Source organism: Schistocerca nitens, chromosome 1, assembly GCF_023898315.1.
Source record: "Schistocerca nitens isolate TAMUIC-IGC-003100 chromosome 1, iqSchNite1.1, whole genome shotgun sequence".
In the NCBI taxonomy this organism is placed as follows: Eukaryota; Metazoa; Arthropoda; class Insecta; order Orthoptera; family Acrididae; genus Schistocerca; species Schistocerca nitens.
The window spans coordinates 584,298,996-584,317,276 of record NC_064614.1 but is presented as its reverse complement, the minus strand read 5'-3'; the positions used below and the strand labels follow the sequence as shown (position 1 = coordinate 584,317,276).

Sequence of the window (18,281 nt, the reverse complement as noted above, 5' to 3'; positions counted from 1 at the left end):
TCCTTCCCGATTCGTAACCAACGTGTCTGATGCGTATAATAATAATAAAATAATGATATAATATATTATTAGTATTATTTAAAAACTTCATTTTCAATGCAGTGCAAATGAAAGTTTTGTAATATTGTTTTTCGATGCCAGTCATAGATTTTACAGTACAGTTATTCATCTCACCCATGGAACTACACGTGTTCTAATTTCCAGCATTTTTGTTTAGGGAAAAGCCATCTAGCAGTGCCCTATGATAAAATACTGATCATAAAAACACAATATGAATGTAATCATTACGCTCTAAGACACCGATCAAACATCCTGTTGAATAGCCACTTCTTTTTATGCACATATTGATTCATCTTTGTTCGTGATCCATCACTTACATTACAAATGTGGAACACGTGTTCTTACAGTCTGGTCCTGACGAGCGATTGTCATATTAATGTCACGGGTTGTGTAGTGCGTGGTACCATGTACTCACAAAAATTAAGGCCTGGAGGCGCCGGGTATCGATCCCGGTACCTCTCACATGCTAAGCGAGCGCTCTACCATCTGAGCTACGCCCCCAGATACAGCCTGAGCGGCCTGTCTTCACATTTTGGTGAAACGCTGCGTGCCGGATTTTCTCCGTTGCGCCTAGAGCCAGTCGTACTGGTGGGGAGGTGGAGTAAAAGCCAGAACGCTGGGCAGGAGAGCGGCAGTAGCCGTCCAGTCACGACGCCCTGCAGACGGCTCTGGCTCCGCTACACTTTCCGTTCTGAAGATCCGTACTGTAGGGATGGATGTTATCGCTCAAAAAACCGGTTTACGGTTGTATGAGTTATTTCCACGCCATTTTAAGTGACATTAAAACCACTCAAAATAACGATTTCTGAAGTAACCGATTCCTGAAATAACCGATTTTCGGTTTTTTGTTGTTATTTCCTGTAGTAAATGTAGAAATTGAACAAAGATTAAAAAATTTTTACGCTCTCAGTTTCAAGATACATGGACTTAAAATATTAAATTAAAAAGGCAAATTAAAGAAAACTAGTACGTCCACAGTTCACTGCTTTTCCCGAAAAGTGATAAATGGTTGAATACTACAAAAAATAACGACTCTCCTACTCATTGTAGTTTTTTTGGAAATCTGCTCAAAAATCATGCTGTAATCGGGGACCATGCCACTCTTTGGACACAACGAAAAGTTAGTACAAAAGGATGAAAAACTGAGTTTGAACACAGTTTTTTCGCGTATTTTTGCCCGTTTCAAGGTCTACAAGCAGATAAAGGCTTATTATATAGCCATAGGCAGAAGGTCAGTTAGTTTCTATTTTTATTGCGTGCTATGAATGAATTGTTAAGTTTCTGATTTATTGCTGTTGCCATAATTTCCTTCTTCCTTTATTTCGTAGAAATGGGAGACAAATCTTTAATCTTTTAAAGACAATGAAGCATTGTACTTTATAGCTATGTCACTTCATAGAAATATTTCCAGACTAGGATTGGTGCCACTCTCCGATACGAAGGATATCCGGCGACGACAGCGAGAAACTGTCATAGCGACGATGTCGCAGCAAGTCTTGTTACTCCGCACGTACACGCGTATCTTAAGCCACAACACAGACGGTAACTGGGCCATTATTGTCCCAGCAATGCTGTACCAGTTTTTATGGTGTGTGTATGTTGCTCGTTTCCGTCAGCATTGTTAATAAGATAGTACTGACCGCTTTTCCTATTTTGTATAATAACATATTTAAAACGAATGCAAATTTTACGAATAAAAATTACTCCTTTTTTAAGAGAAGGTTTATTTAAAAACGAAAAAATTTTAGAATTACTGCTATAGCTAACTGATATTTCGGTTGTTTTTCCCGGTTATTAACAAAAAATTTAAAAACTCTTACAACCGAGGCAAAAAAATACCGTAAAATAGCTGTTATTGAGAACTAAAGTACCGGTATCGGTTTCAGCCGTTCGGTTTCTCCCAATCTTGACTCGGGGTAGACAATGGTCTCTGACCTGTGTACTCTACAGGAGTTGCTCCATTTGTCGAAGCTGCTGTTCGTTGCGCATTGTGCATATGCTAGCTCACGCTTTCATACACACGATCCACAAACCCTGGCCCGCATCCGTGGAGCACGACAGTCGACGTTACTAGTTGCAAACATAACTGTTTCTTTCAGATGTTGTTGCAGTCGGAGAAAAACGGTATGTAATGGACTGAGGCAATCTGAAAAACGTTGTCTAAAAATGTGTTGAGGAGTTATACCATTACGTATCGTATCGTAAAGTGGGAGGCTGAGAAAGTGACTGCACATTTCTGGACATGGGTTCTCTATAGAAATTTTATCTTCTAAGTCTCCTCTATAGTCCCTCAAACCCTGTAACAGTAGCCGGCCGCGGTGGTCTAGCGGTTCAAGCCGGCACGGTAGCTAAGCATGTTCGGCCAGAGGGTTACGTGCCCTCTGTAATAAAAAAAACTGAGTTAATCGATCCACAACGATCTTCAATGGATGTCTTATGACGTCCGCCCCGAGCAGATGCAACCTACAAAAGCGAACAAAATGAGATTAAAAAAAAAAGAAAAAGCGGTTCTAGGCGCGCAGTCCGGAACCGCGCGACTGCTACGGTCGCAGGTTCGAATCCTGCCTCGGGCATGGATGTGTGTGATGTCCTTAGGTTAGTTAGGTTTAAGTAGTTCTAAGTTCTAGGGGACTGATTACCACAGATGTTAAGTCCCATAGTGCTCAGAACCATTTGAACCATTTTTTTGTAACAGTAATTGTGAAACACACTGTGTACACTACTTGAATGTACTGAGTAATTAATCAGTAGGTTAGGAGGAATAAGTGATTTTAGATAGTTATCTTGCCTTTTCTTTTTTACTCTGGAACATTGTTCTTTTTGTAAAAAATACGTCACCTTTTTCGACGCTCTGTTTTTTCTAGTACATATATTCCGCCTGTAAAATGAGACTTTGGAAATCGAAGTGTCCACCTACAGCTGCCATCTCCTCTTCATTTGGCTCAAATCGCTATAGAGCTACAAATTTCGTTACATGTGGGAATCGGCATTAATCTGGTGACTCTTGTGGATGGATGCTCCAACTTATCGTGTTTTAAATTTCTCAGTTGTTTCACTGCCCAACCACTTTCAGATCAAAAGCATTGTCTTGAAGTAAGATGATTTTTTTCAATCATTTCATTTATATTTTTTTACCTTTTTGGTCCAGATGACTTATGTAAAATTATTACCATCGCAATGTGAATGTGAAGTAATTACCTATCTTCATTGACGGTACTCGCATTAGCTGACTACGTGTGCTGTATATGTTTACATAACTTTTGTTAAATAAGTGCGCTCACTGGTGGTTTGGCAGCACTTTTCAGCCTCTAGTCTTTCAAGTGCGAATTGATGTGATTGTGACCCGTTGGAGATATAACAGCAGAGCCTCTGAGTTCTTGCTCTACCTTTTTTGAAGTTCGTTTTTGTCACAAGATCGTAAAAATCTTTAATCGAATTTGTGTCTAATGTCACTCACACATTTCTATGGCATTTAATTGTCAACGGTGAAGATCCTATTGGATAGACACGATCACGTGCGCATATGTCCTCAGCAGTAAGTAGATGTGCTTGAAACTGCGTATAGCAGGCTGTTACATATGGCTTGTATTCTAGGTTCTCATTTTTCTAAGACTTACGTTTAACTAATGTTTAAGCATGTGTAAATTGCTAACTACAGCATCTGAAACGTGCTCAATCTGAAGGCAGCAGCGTCTTCAGGCAACTGAATTCCATTCTGTGGTTGCATTTGTCCTCTTTTCACACTGGTCTTTGTGATTCACTAACTTAAGTTCTCTTTGTAACGCCTTTTCAGGCGTTTGAAATGAAATCTGGTCTTTGGATTTCAGAATCATTGTAATTTATTAATGTAATCCACTGATCGACAGGATTAACAGTATTCATGAATCGAGCAAAAAAGAAGAAAAGCATTCTTTCATTCGTGCTGTCTTAAGTTAATTACACAGGAAAGTATCACACATTAAGTAAACACTACCTTATTTGTTCTAAACAAGTGAACTCTGTGATCGTAGAGCGAAGAAATGCGTAAGGTTTTCTGTGTACAATACATTCCATATTGGCAAATTCGCTATGAAAACATGACATTCTAATAAGAGATTTTGAATTCATTATTGCAATGTGATGCAGAAATATCCTCATGTTGTCGGGCTGAGGAACATCCAACGTGTCAACAATGAGCCAGGTGGGTATCTGTTATCGCACGGATAATTGTAATTAAAACTTACTGTTCTGTGCTAGTGATGTTACGGTTGAACGAGGAGCGAAATGAAGGATGGTGGTGGGACATAATTCTAGCGTGTAGTGTACACTAGGGCCGGTGAAATTTTCAAAAAATTGGGAAACCGATATAGCGATATTCAAAATGTCATTATCGTCCCTCGATACATCGACGATAAAATATCGACGTACCGGCCTATAAAGATTATGGCTGCACATTGTAAATATACTGCCGGTTTTAGATCTGCATATTTAAGTATTGATTTATTGATGGTTCAAATGGCTCTAAGCAATCTGAGGTCTCAGTCCCCTAGACTTAGAACTACTTAAACCTAACTAACCTAAGGACATCACACACATCCATGTCCGAGGCAGGATTAGAACCTGCGACTGTAGCAGCTTCGCGGTTCCGGACTGAAGCGCCTAGAACCGCTCGGCCACCACGGCCGGCTATTGATTTATTGTTAGCTATTCTGTATACCAACAAGCTAACTGGCTGCTTCTCCCCCTTAGGGCAAGAATTGAAAGGAAAACGATGCACGTTCACGCTTGGCGATAACCACTTCCGTAACAATGGTAATTGCAGGTAATGACACAATAAAAGATGGCCCATGGTTCTGTCGTTTGGTTTCGTCACATAGCGGTTTTGTTTGGAACACTTTATGCAGACTTCCCTGGTTTTTCATTTCTGCAAACGCTAGCGACCTAGTAGTTGTGTCAAAATTGCGTGGTGCAGTTAAACGTTGCAGTTTCTGTTGGTAGCGCCGAGCGTCAGCATGTCACCACACAAGTCTTTACCCGTCGCAAAAACAAATCTTGTAATTTAGATTACGGTCACCGTTTTCAGCAACTATTTCTGAAGAATGCCGATGTGATGAAATAGAGCACTAGTTCCGTTTAGCCGGCCGCGGTGGTCTAGCGGTTCTGGCGCTGCAGTCCGGAACCGCGGGACTGCTACGGTCGCAGGTTCGAATCCTGCCTCGGGCATGGGTGTGTGTGTGATGTCCTTAGGCTAGTTAGGTTTAAGTAGTTCTAAGTTCTAGGGGACTTATGACCTAAGATGTTGAGTCCCATAGTGCTCAGAACCATTTGAACCATTTTTTTGTAACAGTAATTGTGAAACACACTGTGTACACTACTTGAATGTACTGAGTAATTAATCAGTAGGTTAGGAGGAATAAGTGATTTTAGATAGTTATCTTGCCTTTTCTTTTTTACTCTGGAACATTGTTCTTTTTGTAAAAAATACGTCACCTTTTTCGACGCTCTGTTTTTTCTAGTACATATATTCCGCCTGTAAAATGAGACTTTGGAAATCGAAGTGTCCACCTACAGCTGCCATCTCCTCTTCATTTGGCTCAAATCGCTATAGAGCTACAAATTTCGTTACATGTGGGAATCGGCATTAATCTGGTGACTCTTGTGGATGGATGCTCCAACTTATCGTGTTTTAAATTTCTCAGTTGTTTCACTGCCCAACCACTTTCAGATCAAAAGCATTGTCTTGAAGTAAGATGATTTTTTTCAATCATTTCATTTATATTTTTTTACCTTTTTGGTCCAGATGACTTATGTAAAATTATTACCATCGCAATGTGAATGTGAAGTAATTACCTATCTTCATTGACGGTACTCGCATTAGCTGACTACGTGTGCTGTATATGTTTACATAACTTTTGTTAAATAAGTGCGCTCACTGGTGGTTTGGCAGCACTTTTCAGCCTCTAGTCTTTCAAGTGCGAATTGATGTGATTGTGACCCGTTGGAGATATAACAGCAGAGCCTCTGAGTTCTTGCTCTACCTTTTTTGAAGTTCGTTTTTGTCACAAGATCGTAAAAATCTTTAATCGAATTTGTGTCTAATGTCACTCACACATTTCTATGGCATTTAATTGTCAACGGTGAAGATCCTATTGGATAGACACGATCACGTGCGCATATGTCCTCAGCAGTAAGTAGATGTGCTTGAAACTGCGTATAGCAGGCTGTTACATATGGCTTGTATTCTAGGTTCTCATTTTTCTAAGACTTACGTTTAACTAATGTTTAAGCATGTGTAAATTGCTAACTACAGCATCTGAAACGTGCTCAATCTGAAGGCAGCAGCGTCTTCAGGCAACTGAATTCCATTCTGTGGTTGCATTTGTCCTCTTTTCACACTGGTCTTTGTGATTCACTAACTTAAGTTCTCTTTGTAACGCCTTTTCAGGCGTTTGAAATGAAATCTGGTCTTTGGATTTCAGAATCATTGTAATTTATTAATGTAATCCACTGATCGACAGGATTAACAGTATTCATGAATCGAGCAAAAAAGAAGAAAAGCATTCTTTCATTCGTGCTGTCTTAAGTTAATTACACAGGAAAGTATCACACATTAAGTAAACACTACCTTATTTGTTCTAAACAAGTGAACTCTGTGATCGTAGAGCGAAGAAATGCGTAAGGTTTTCTGTGTACAATACATTCCATATTGGCAAATTCGCTATGAAAACATGACATTCTAATAAGAGATTTTGAATTCATTATTGCAATGTGATGCAGAAATATCCTCATGTTGTCGGGCTGAGGAACATCCAACGTGTCAACAATGAGCCAGGTGGGTATCTGTTATCGCACGGATAATTGTAATTAAAACTTACTGTTCTGTGCTAGTGATGTTACGGTTGAACGAGGAGCGAAATGAAGGATGGTGGTGGGACATAATTCTAGCGTGTAGTGTACACTAGGGCCGGTGAAATTTTCAAAAAATTGGGAAACCGATATAGCGATATTCAAAATGTCATTATCGTCCCTCGATACATCGACGATAAAATATCGACGTACCGGCCTATAAAGATTATGGCTGCACATTGTAAATATACTGCCGGTTTTAGATCTGCATATTTAAGTATTGATTTATTGATGGTTCAAATGGCTCTAAGCAATCTGAGGTCTCAGTCCCCTAGACTTAGAACTACTTAAACCTAACTAACCTAAGGACATCACACACATCCATGTCCGAGGCAGGATTAGAACCTGCGACTGTAGCAGCTTCGCGGTTCCGGACTGAAGCGCCTAGAACCGCTCGGCCACCACGGCCGGCTATTGATTTATTGTTAGCTATTCTGTATACCAACAAGCTAACTGGCTGCTTCTCCCCCTTAGGGCAAGAATTGAAAGGAAAACGATGCACGTTCACGCTTGGCGATAACCACTTCCGTAACAATGGTAATTGCAGGTAATGACACAATAAAAGATGGCCCATGGTTCTGTCGTTTGGTTTCGTCACATAGCGGTTTTGTTTGGAACACTTTATGCAGACTTCCCTGGTTTTTCATTTCTGCAAACGCTAGCGACCTAGTAGTTGTGTCAAAATTGCGTGGTGCAGTTAAACGTTGCAGTTTCTGTTGGTAGCGCCGAGCGTCAGCATGTCACCACACAAGTCTTTACCCGTCGCAAAAACAAATCTTGTAATTTAGATTACGGTCACCGTTTTCAGCAACTATTTCTGAAGAATGCCGATGTGATGAAATAGAGCACTAGTTCCGTTTAGCCGGCCGCGGTGGTCTAGCGGTTCTGGCGCTGCAGTCCGGAACCGCGGGACTGCTACGGTCGCAGGTTCGAATCCTGCCTCGGGCATGGGTGTGTGTGTGATGTCCTTAGGCTAGTTAGGTTTAAGTAGTTCTAAGTTCTAGGGGACTTATGACCTAAGATGTTGAGTCCCATAGTGCTCAGAACCATTTGAACCATTTTTTTGTAACAGTAATTGTGAAACACACTGTGTACACTACTTGAATGTACTGAGTAATTAATCAGTAGGTTAGGAGGAATAAGTGATTTTAGATAGTTATCTTGCCTTTTCTTTTTTACTCTGGAACATTGTTCTTTTTGTAAAAAATACGTCACCTTTTTCGACGCTCTGTTTTTTCTAGTACATATATTCCGCCTGTAAAATGAGACTTTGGAAATCGAAGTGTCCACCTACAGCTGCCATCTCCTCTTCATTTGGCTCAAATCGCTATAGAGCTACAAATTTCGTTACATGTGGGAATCGGCATTAATCTGGTGACTCTTGTGGATGGATGCTCCAACTTATCGTGTTTTAAATTTCTCAGTTGTTTCACTGCCCAACCACTTTCAGATCAAAAGCATTGTCTTGAAGTAAGATGATTTTTTTCAATCATTTCATTTATATTTTTTTACCTTTTTGGTCCAGATGACTTATGTAAAATTATTACCATCGCAATGTGAATGTGAAGTAATTACCTATCTTCATTGACGGTACTCGCATTAGCTGACTACGTGTGCTGTATATGTTTACATAACTTTTGTTAAATAAGTGCGCTCACTGGTGGTTTGGCAGCACTTTTCAGCCTCTAGTCTTTCAAGTGCGAATTGATGTGATTGTGACCCGTTGGAGATATAACAGCAGAGCCTCTGAGTTCTTGCTCTACCTTTTTTGAAGTTCGTTTTTGTCACAAGATCGTAAAAATCTTTAATCGAATTTGTGTCTAATGTCACTCACACATTTCTATGGCATTTAATTGTCAACGGTGAAGATCCTATTGGATAGACACGATCACGTGCGCATATGTCCTCAGCAGTAAGTAGATGTGCTTGAAACTGCGTATAGCAGGCTGTTACATATGGCTTGTATTCTAGGTTCTCATTTTTCTAAGACTTACGTTTAACTAATGTTTAAGCATGTGTAAATTGCTAACTACAGCATCTGAAACGTGCTCAATCTGAAGGCAGCAGCGTCTTCAGGCAACTGAATTCCATTCTGTGGTTGCATTTGTCCTCTTTTCACACTGGTCTTTGTGATTCACTAACTTAAGTTCTCTTTGTAACGCCTTTTCAGGCGTTTGAAATGAAATCTGGTCTTTGGATTTCAGAATCATTGTAATTTATTAATGTAATCCACTGATCGACAGGATTAACAGTATTCATGAATCGAGCAAAAAAGAAGAAAAGCATTCTTTCATTCGTGCTGTCTTAAGTTAATTACACAGGAAAGTATCACACATTAAGTAAACACTACCTTATTTGTTCTAAACAAGTGAACTCTGTGATCGTAGAGCGAAGAAATGCGTAAGGTTTTCTGTGTACAATACATTCCATATTGGCAAATTCGCTATGAAAACATGACATTCTAATAAGAGATTTTGAATTCATTATTGCAATGTGATGCAGAAATATCCTCATGTTGTCGGGCTGAGGAACATCCAACGTGTCAACAATGAGCCAGGTGGGTATCTGTTATCGCACGGATAATTGTAATTAAAACTTACTGTTCTGTGCTAGTGATGTTACGGTTGAACGAGGAGCGAAATGAAGGATGGTGGTGGGACATAATTCTAGCGTGTAGTGTACACTAGGGCCGGTGAAATTTTCAAAAAATTGGGAAACCGATATAGCGATATTCAAAATGTCATTATCGTCCCTCGATACATCGACGATAAAATATCGACGTACCGGCCTATAAAGATTATGGCTGCACATTGTAAATATACTGCCGGTTTTAGATCTGCATATTTAAGTATTGATTTATTGATGGTTCAAATGGCTCTAAGCAATCTGAGGTCTCAGTCCCCTAGACTTAGAACTACTTAAACCTAACTAACCTAAGGACATCACACACATCCATGTCCGAGGCAGGATTAGAACCTGCGACTGTAGCAGCTTCGCGGTTCCGGACTGAAGCGCCTAGAACCGCTCGGCCACCACGGCCGGCTATTGATTTATTGTTAGCTATTCTGTATACCAACAAGCTAACTGGCTGCTTCTCCCCCTTAGGGCAAGAATTGAAAGGAAAACGATGCACGTTCACGCTTGGCGATAACCACTTCCGTAACAATGGTAATTGCAGGTAATGACACAATAAAAGATGGCCCATGGTTCTGTCGTTTGGTTTCGTCACATAGCGGTTTTGTTTGGAACACTTTATGCAGACTTCCCTGGTTTTTCATTTCTGCAAACGCTAGCGACCTAGTAGTTGTGTCAAAATTGCGTGGTGCAGTTAAACGTTGCAGTTTCTGTTGGTAGCGCCGAGCGTCAGCATGTCACCACACAAGTCTTTACCCGTCGCAAAAACAAATCTTGTAATTTAGATTACGGTCACCGTTTTCAGCAACTATTTCTGAAGAATGCCGATGTGATGAAATAGAGCACTAGTTCCGTTTAGCCGGCCGCGGTGGTCTAGCGGTTCTGGCGCTGCAGTCCGGAACCGCGGGACTGCTACGGTCGCAGGTTCGAATCCTGCCTCGGGCATGGGTGTGTGTGTGATGTCCTTAGGCTAGTTAGGTTTAAGTAGTTCTAAGTTCTAGGGGACTTATGACCTAAGATGTTGAGTCCCATAGTGCTCAGAGCCATTTGAACCATTTTTTAGTTCCGTTAAAAATTATTTTTTAACGCAACTGGCTTGCTATTTCTCCACATCGGAAATCTTGTTATTCCATTCACACGGCCACCCCCCAGTGCAATCGGACTACTTCTTTGTGCAGCCTATACTTGCTTCACATAGTCAGAGAGATACTGGACGTGACGGGAGCTCAAAAAGTAATCAGACACCTTCACCCAGTGGCAGTATGTTCTTCTACAGTTCCAAAAGAACTATTTCATATATTTACCGAAAATTGCGAAAAAAATATAAAATAAAAATATCGGCACGCGATATTGCTGTTTCGATATCGCTATATCGATATATATATGGGAAAAAATATTGCCGATATATATCGATATCTTTTGGAAAAAGTGTAAATATTTTATCAGCAGCGCTAGTGTATACCTCACTACATAGGCTCCACAGCTTCGGCTCATCGAACGTGTGTATCACGACAGACAGAGTTCTCATTACTGAAAAAGTGTCCAGACTTTAACACAGGACCTGGGAACGTGGTCTGTTCGTGGGGATATGTACTCCTCTACCTCTTTTCACTCGGATAGCGCGAATTTGAAAGTATAAGTTTCTTCCACTGACTGTATTTTGAAACGTATACCTCCTGGAGGCGATATTTGAACATCGTTACAGTGCGTCGATATATTTACACCCCAAATTTGTGAGCTTGACGGTACCCCTTTGTTTTGGATGACGTTGCGTACGATGAAAGACGACCGTAATTTTCATAACTATACTGAAGAAAAGCACTAGAGGATCAGAAAAGGTTGCGGGACAGCAGCAGTACAGATCATAGCGCCGTTGCGTTGGGACTTCCATCCTTACAGTAGATGCAATTTCCATATCTCTTTTTACTTATTTTACGTACTTGATTATTTATTTTGAAGATGATATATTTGACATATCACCCGAAGAGTAGGTTGATCTGCGCCATACGTGAAGTCCCATAGTTCAACTAAACACCCCAAACACAATTAGCCCATTTGCATCCACGTATTAAACTGATTTTCAACTGGTAGGTAACCGATGGCTACAATTAAACGTGGCGTGCTTCTCCATCGACGTGCAGCAACACAAGTGACGTTACAACGAAGCTGCCTGACAATGTCTCGTATTTGACCCTCACCGACAAGCACGATTCGAGCAGTGAACTGTCCCATTTGTTAATCAAGGTATATCATGGGGGTGTAGGTGAACAGAAAGGTAATACCACAAACGAAACACTAAGAAAAGCCAAACTTGACTCCATAATTTGAATTTGTTGTGCTTCAGAAAATATACATTTACATGAGCAAACATACATTCTCCACTGGAATTCCGGGGTCTGGAGAACGTGAACTAGTAGCCATATCATGCTTCAGTTATTAAGGACGGCATCAGCCGAAAAAAGAGTTCACAGATTAACGGAGACACTATAGGGTTGAGAAGAGTGGTATAAAGCACTGCAGATAATGAAGGTGACAGTGAAACATGGCAGCTTGTCACCTAGCCGGTAGGCGGTAAAATCTGCACTTTAGGCTACAGACTGCAGTGCGGCGTTTCATCTTACGATCGCGTTAATCACGAAGATAATTCACGCCCAGAGAGTGATAAATGTTACGATCAATCTTAGATGCTCTCACTAGTCCTCTGAGTGCGTGAATCCTCAATGCAAGTCTTCCGCCAACATACTGTCCACTATAACCGACTTCCTGCTAAGCACTGACTACCCGACGCGGACGTTTCGTGTTGGCTGCTTCGAAAACTGTCGAAAGCGAGAGACTGTGTCCTTGCTAGAACTTTTTCAAATAATCCCTCCCAGCAAGGAACTGCGCAGCATCGTGGTGTACTCTTTTCTATTGTTATGGTAAATGGAAGATCCTTAGAAAATCGGAGCACTTTTACACGAGAGTTCTGAGGGAACTCTGCAGATCTTCTAGGCTGCCGTTATACAATTGGCTGTAACCGCGAACTATCACTTAGCAGAGATATCCTTGAGCACAATGCGGCCTCCTTCATAAAATGAACCTACCTAACCGCCAAAGCCATCTTGTTGAAAATTAATAATTATATAAACTGAAAGGTACTACATCTTATTAAAATCATCCATAAAAACTCCGTACCAAACTACTAACAATACATATGACTCTCTCTCGTCATCGTTGTATACATGGCGAGGCATTTAAGTTTTTGGAAATATTTAAAAACTACAAACCGGATTAAAAAAGATTGTTATTCGATCCCGCCTGCCCCACTCCACGCGGACGGGAGCGGCGTCAACTTCGAAATCTTAAATAGGAACCCTCATATTTTATTGTGCATTCGGTTTCTCTGGGGAAAAATACGTAACTTGAGCATTTAACTTTTTTTTCTTTAGGTTATAGATGGCACTGTAATCGACAAAAATAGGAATGGGTTAAAAACCACTGAAAAATGGTAACATCTCAAAAAATACACATCAGACAAAGCCCAGGAGGTGAGAAAGGCTGGCCGGCCGGGGTGGCCGAGCGGTTCTAGTTGCTACAGTTTGGAACCGCGCGACCGCTACGGTCGCAGGTTCGAATCCTGCCTCGGGCATGGATGTGTGTGATGCCCTTAGGTTAGTTAGGTTTAAGTAGTTCTAAGTTCTCGGGGACTGATGACCTCAGCAGTTAAGTCCCAAAGTGCTCAGAACCATTTTTGAGAAAGGCTCTTATTCAAAAATCATAATGACAAACCAGTTCCATAGCAAAAATGCTTGATTACTTATACATATAAGGCGTCCACAATTAATGTTCGAGGATCAAAACGCTGTAGAAAGAGACCCACTGCTCAGTTGACGTCAAATGTGAACAGCATGTTTATGACGCAGGAGGAAACGTCGTGAATCCGAAAAAGATTTAACAAAAATTTTACCAATTGGTGACGCCCTAAGCGTCTCACGACGGCTTACGACGAATATGATTTCAGTTGCACATTCTACCATCCGTACTTTTCTATGTGCCTGACTGGACAAGTTCGGCAGTCAACAGTTGTGGCACTGTTAGTTAGGTAAGCCAGCCCATCCACCACGACAAGTTCGTACCATATCAGATGGGAGAAATTAGTTTTTAATTGTCCTGGGGCTAAAACCCCCATAAAAATCAAAATGACACCTGTTTTTGATTGTTCTGGTGCCGAAAACGGCATAAAACCCAAACGACATCGGTTTCTACTTTCTGCGACTTTGGTGCAAGACATGTTCAGTATGCTGTCCACCGTTTTCTTCTACAAGTTGAAATCGACAAACAGCATGTTTCACATCAGATCGGAGTGTCTCGGGGGTCACGTTCAGAATGCGTCGCGCAATGCGTGCCTTCAATTCAGTTACTGTACATTCGTAATTGGAACACTGAACAAATCTACTTTCAGATAACCCACAGTCAGAAGTCACACGGAAAAGACCAGGGGATCAGGATGGCCAGGCTGTAGGAAAATAACGGCTGGTAATTCTGACATTTTCAAAATGAAACTTCCTGGCAGATTAAAACTGTGTGCTGGACCAAGTCTCGAACTCGGGACCTTTGCCTTTCGCGGGCAAGTGCTCTACCGGTAGAACACTTGCCCGCGAAAGGCAAAGGTCCCGAGTTCGAGTCTCGGTCCGGCACACAGTTTTAATCTGCCAGGAACTTTCGTATCAGCGCACACTCTGCTGAAGAGTGAAAATTTCATTCCGGATTTCCAAAATGCCTCTGCAGCAGCCGCTTCACTGGCTGTGCAGTCCGCGGAGGAGTGCCATCTTGCATAAAAATGATCCTACCCACATATCCACGTTGTTGAGAAGTTGGTATGACATTGGTGCGCAGAAGACTCCCGTAGCGAACAGGTAACAGGAGCCGCAGGACTCATCTCCTAAAAAAAAAAAAAAAAAAAAAAAAAAAAAAAAAAAACGGCCCTACGACGAACGACGCTGTCAAACCCTACCACGCAGTCACCTTCGGTGAATGATGTGATGCAGGTTGGTGTGCGGGTGGACTTTCCGTTAACCACATTCTGCAATTCTGCGTGTTGACATGTCCTTGGAGATGGAAATGGGTTTCGTCTGTCGACGGAATGTTCCACGGCTAATCATTATCCACTTACATGAGAGCAAGGAATTCCAGAGGGAACGTTTGTATTGCTGACAGAGCAGCAGGAAGCAAATCTTGAACGTGGGTGATTTTATATGGATAGCAATGCAGGATGTTTCGTAGGATTTTATGCACCGTGCTCGCAGGCGTGTCCCAACGTTCGGGCAACTCCCCGTGTACATAATGTTTGTTTGCACACCAACGCCCGGTCCCTCCTGCAGTGCTGCGGCCATATCTTCGTCAGATGACGGATCAATTGATTCGCTTCCTCTGCGACACTGCATGTCAAAAGAACCTGTCGTTTCGAATTGATTGATTGTTTCTCCAAACCCTTAGCAGACATAGGACTAATGCCTTTTTTCATACGTTTGACTGTGCGGAACTTCAGCAGGTCTCCTGGCGCTCAGTCGCCATTCGTGTAAAAGAGCTTAACGCGCGGTAAGTAGTCCTTTATAGTCAGTCATGTCAGACATTTCGGACGCAAACTGGGGAACGGCCGTGTGCAGCGCGTCTGTTTGTGTGCATATTATGAGGCTTACAACGCCATCTGTTGATGAAATTTGCGTAATTTTTTTGTCGGTGACGTTTACCCTTGCTTCAGTAATATGCTGTTCAAATTTGGCGTCATTCTGAGCAGTGGTTCTCTTTCTACAGCATTTTGAAACTGTAACTATAATTACAGATGCCCTGAATTTAAGATTCCAAATCTGATCCCCTCCTGCACCTTGGGTTGTGACGGATGTGTCGAGGTTGGTGCCATTTGATGTTCCCCTTTGAGATGAACCATTTTTATTACGACGTTTTTGTAACTCGATTTATAGTTTTCCAGATGTTTCCAAAAACAGATTTATATGCCTCACCCTGTACATTCAGTATTTAGAGGTTGTCAATTAAGAATTTGCTTATCAAGCTAAAATCAGAATTCATTGCAGTTCAGTGTCCCTATGTTTTGGTCATACTATTATATTGAAATCAGAAATATTTTGGGTGCCACGCTACTCACTGTTAAAATCATTACTATGTGTTAGATACTGATCAACGATCCAAGGCGTAAGAAATGACTGATACCATAGGCAATAAGAAGAAAGTGTACATGAAATGGCGCATGAAACATTGACGATTGGAAAGCTTTGTCATGGATGAGTCAGTTGTTGGATTTTGGCCGTCACAAATGTCTCAATAACATTTCGGATGTTCTAAAAATAATAGATCCGCCTTTGTGCCGACTTTATTCTGTGGAAGATACATTTTACATGATTTGACGCTAGACTTCACATCAGGATAAGGTCGGTGTCCCTGCATCACAAAATGCGAGATCTATTTAAAATGTCAGAAAGATTATTATATCGTGTTTTTTTTTACGATTCAGAAGGGGTGTTTCGTTTTGACTATTACATTGCAGGCCGCGCGGGATTAGCCGAACGGTCTGAAGCGCTGCAGTCATGGATTGTGCGGCTGGTCCCGGCGGAGATTCGAGTCCTCCCTCGGATATGGGTGTGTGTGTTTGTCCTTAGGATACCTTAGGTTAAGTAGTGTCTAAGCTTAGGGATTGATGACCTTAGCAGTTAAGTCCCATAAGATTTCACCCACATTTGAACATTTATTACATTGCAAAGAGCAAAATAGTACGCTAGTGTTTTGTATCAACTGGATAAACAATACGTGAGAAATGACATGTATTGAAATTGAAATAAAAAGAAAGAAAAACACCTGTCACTAGGGCAGCGCGCAAGCGCCAAAACGTGCTTTCCCAGTGGAAAAACTGTGGAATTTGATGTTCGAATTGTTGGAACATTCATCGCATTCATTAAATTAGGCACTATCTGATTTGCACCTGTTCTTTCTTTTGTGACTGTAAAATGTTTTCAGTCGAATGAATGTCTTGTTGCAGCCATAGATGGGCTCGTTTTTAAATTATTGAGGGTATTTCATTATCGTGTTCGCGGCCGCAGGAAAATGCGAGTTTTTGTCATCAAACGAGTTCATTTTATTGAAATATATCATCGTCATTGGTAGTATTTCACACCTGGCTTTCCGTTCGCGTCAAGAAACGTAGTCTACTTGTACGCTTTGGGTTATTTCTTTGTTTGACACTGTTGAGTCTGGTCTAATCCCATACTGCTTTGCAGAACTATACAGTTTTGATGTTAAGCACAACGCGATGTAGTACTACCACTGTTGATTAAGATGCAAGTAAATGATACAAATAAACATTGCCAGTACTTCACTGTGACGTGTTCAACATAAAGAAATGTGTAGTTCTGCAAAGCAGTGTGGGATTAGGCCAGAATCAAGTGACAAACGAAAATATAACCCAAAAAAACGTGCAAGCAGTCTTTCCTGATGCGAAAGAAAAACCAAGCATGTAATACCACCACTGCTGATGTTATAGTTAAATGAAACGAAATGCGTTTGGTGCCATGAACAATCTTTTTCTTATAGGTGCAAAAACAGAATTAAAATACGCTCAATAATTGTAAAGCAAATACGGAAAATTTGTAAAATATCCAGAATCACTTTTCGCTTATGAAACATAGTTTCCGAATAGGAGGAACCACAGTCCTCATGGGGAGGCACCCTGAGAATAAAGGGCAAAACCTGCAGCTGGGCTGTGAGAATGGACGGCTCGTCCTGCTATCCGGGTCAGCGCTCTGCCTTGGAACCTCTCCAGTTACTCCGCCTCCCACTGGCTCCACACGCAACGGAGAAAGTCCGGCACGCAGTTTGAACTGTAGTCCAAGACGTTTTCTGTTGTACCTGGGGGCGTAGCTCAGATGGTAGAGCGCTCGCTTAGCATGTGAGAGGTACCGGGATCGATACCCGGCGCCTCCAGCTTATATTTTTGTGAGCTCGTGCTTGTCACCATTACACAACCTGTAGGTTATAAATTTAGTGATCGGCAGCACCATTTAATACCTCTGACGCCAATTATGTTTGTAGTCATTTTTATAATACTAATACAGTAAACAATGAAGTGTTGCTAAGGAAAAAATCTTCTGAAAAGGTGAGTGCAGCTGTAGTGCCGGTTTGCTTTCGCCACGCGAGGCGTGGCGGGGGCGAGCTGTATCTTCCCGACACACGGGGTGTGGTGCGGCTTACGCGTACGCCCACAGTGGCTCAGCAGGCTCAGGAATTTCAATTCCGTATATATTATTTTTAGAACCGTAGGTATACAAATACTTGTATTGTATTTAATATTTTTCTTTTGTTGGAGAGGGAGTGTATTTATTCGAAATATGGTTAAGATTACCAACAACAACGTACTTTTATTCAATAAGTGAGGATATACACAAAATACACATTGGTATTTTTTTACAAAACTAAGCTATGTGTAATGGTTCAAATGGCTCTGAGCACTATGGGACTTAACATCTGTGGTCATCAGTCCCCTAGAACTTAGAACTACTTAAACCTAACTAACCTAAGGACATCACACACATCCATGCCCGAGGCAGGATTCGAACCTGCGACCGTAGCGATCACGCGGTTCCAGACTGAAGCGCCTAGAACCGGACGGCTACACAGGCCGGCTAAGCTATGTAAGCTACTACTATGTCTAAACT

At 41.5% G+C, this 18,281-nt stretch overlaps 2 non-coding genes across 2 annotated transcripts; one reads left to right on the top strand and one right to left on the bottom strand.

Moving 5' to 3' along the window:
- Nucleotides 1–488: 488 nt before the first annotated feature.
- Nucleotides 489–561, bottom strand: Trnaa-agc (transfer RNA alanine (anticodon AGC)). Its single transcript has one exon. It is a non-coding gene; the product is annotated as a tRNA-Ala (tRNA).
- Nucleotides 562–17,477: 16,916 nt separating this feature from the next.
- On the top strand, nucleotides 17,478–17,550 carry Trnaa-agc (transfer RNA alanine (anticodon AGC)). Its single transcript has one exon. It is a non-coding gene; the product is annotated as a tRNA-Ala (tRNA).
- Nucleotides 17,551–18,281: the final 731 nt, after the last annotated feature.